Source organism: Lichenostomus cassidix, unplaced genomic scaffold (assembly GCF_008360975.1).
Source record: "Lichenostomus cassidix isolate B80296 unplaced genomic scaffold, HeHo_3.0 HiC_scaffold_628, whole genome shotgun sequence".
NCBI classification, from domain to species: Eukaryota; Metazoa; Chordata; class Aves; order Passeriformes; family Meliphagidae; genus Lichenostomus; species Lichenostomus cassidix.
The window spans coordinates 1-1,895 of NW_028147351.1; the positions used below are offsets into that span (position 1 = coordinate 1).

The following is a 1,895-nucleotide window of genomic DNA, read 5'->3' on the forward strand; positions in this document are numbered from 1 at the left end:
GGCTGGAGTCAGGGCCTCTCAGGACACTCCGGTACCATGCTATCCCACTCTGCTGTTTCCCCACCATGGGCACCCCTTGCACTCACTCCCAGGTTTAAGGATGAGTTTCCCACAGAGGGACCCCAGCAGGACTGCTCAGTAGCCGAGTCCCCTTAACCCTCTTGGGATAATTCATCTGTGCTGTGCCTGTCTGCTCCGGGCTGTGCCTGCACTGCCCAGCAGCAGAGATGGCAGCTCAAGCCTCAGCAGGGCTCAGGCCCAGAGGCACAGCAATTACCTCCTGTGACTGTGCCTGGCATTGCTTCCCTTCCTTCAGCAGAGGTTGCCAATGAGCCACTGCTTCCTCCGGGAAACACCACCTTCAGCACAGCCTCTCCATCCACCTCTGGAGAAAGGAAGAGTTACAGCTGGATCAGATGGAACTGTTCCCCATTTAGGGTGGACACATCTTTAGGAAGCAATATTGTCAAAGTCAGAGGACAAGATCAGAAAAATGGCTAGATTTTTGGGGCTGAGCCAGATCACACCCTCTTCATAAAGCCTCCACTCCTGATATACCCTGAGACTGAAAAATTGGTGGGAATCTCAGGCTCTGCATGGTCCTTGGTGCAGTTTGGACACGCTGTCTGCTGATGCCAAATGCCTTCCTGCAGAGGCTGGGGAGAAGCTGCAGCCAGGCCAGGCTGGGAAACAGCCCTGCAGAGCATAAAACCAGCAGTGGAAAAGCAAGGCTGCAATGAATCCCTTCCCACCCTGCCGGACACAGAGTGTCCAGGTGTGCAGCAAAAGGCCCTGGCTGCTGAGTGTCAGGACAAGGCTGAGGAAAATGCACCCACCAGGACGTCTCTCCCGATCAGTCATCATCTGGTCCATACATTCAGAGGGCTTCAGAGGTTTCTTTTCTCCCTTAACTTGGGTCTTTCCTCTTGGAGGACCTTAGGGCAAAGCAGTTCCATTTCACAATAGTGGATCACACCAAAGCAGTGCTCAGCCTGTGGGCTCAGCAGGGACACACTACTCACCCCTGCGACGGGAGCCAGGCTTGCGCACAGCATCCAGCCCAGGAGCTGGAAAAGTCCTCCCTGCAGACACACCTGTAACTCAACAGGCAGAGAAGCTTCTGTCAGCTCTGCTGATGTGCATGGGCAGCACTGAGCCGCTGGAGTGGTGAGGGGATCCCACAGGGCAAGGGCACACACGTGCAGGGCTCTGTCCTGGCACCTGCAGCGATGCCCCACTGGCCAACTTTGGGCTCTGAGCTGGCAGCTCTCCTGGGGGAAAGGCCTTGACGTACCCTCACCATCTCCCAGAGGCTCAGTCCTGGATGTGGCTTGGGCAGCTGGATCACCTTCACCAACAGGCTCATCTGCAAAGAAAGGCATGACAGAACAGCTCCCATGACACTGCTCAAGAGTCTCCTTTATGCCCGAGTGTCAGTTAGTTCAATTCAGCAATGGGATCCCTCCTTGGCACTCCCTCACCTCTGCCTTCCACTCAGGAGCACAGGCAGAGGCACCATGTGCCTGCAGTGGCCCCACACTGGGATGGAAGGAGCCCTCTGCAGGGCAGGCAGGGCACAAAGGACTCCTGGGAGCTGCCAGCAGCTCTGAACTCAGCCCCAGCCAGAGCCAGGGCTTGGCAGCAGCAGCAGGAACACCTCAGGCTCCCTGGGGCCATCAAAGGAGCCTTGCAAGGCACAGAGCCCCGGGGCACATCCCTGGGCCCAGAACCTTCCCTCTCTGCTCTTCTCCGTTGCTGCACAGAGCACACGGAAGGAGCAACTGGCATTTGACACGGGAGAAGATTGACAGCTAAATGCTCCTTCCTCGCACTGATAGCGATCCTGTGAAATCACTTCGGGCTCAAGAAGGGAGCAGAGCAAGATTTCCAGAAGC

The 1,895-nt window shown here is 56.7% G+C and overlaps 1 long non-coding RNA gene across 1 annotated transcript; it reads right to left on the reverse strand.

The window, feature by feature from the left end:
* Positions 1-54: 54 nt before the first annotated feature.
* LOC146423345 (uncharacterized) lies at positions 55-1,371 on the reverse strand. Its single transcript, XR_014847577.1, has 4 exons — positions 1,295-1,371; positions 1,023-1,094; positions 837-935; positions 55-385 (listed from the first exon to the last, which is right to left on the reverse strand). It is a non-coding gene; the product is annotated as an uncharacterized LOC146423345 (long non-coding RNA).
* Positions 1,372-1,895: the final 524 nt, after the last annotated feature.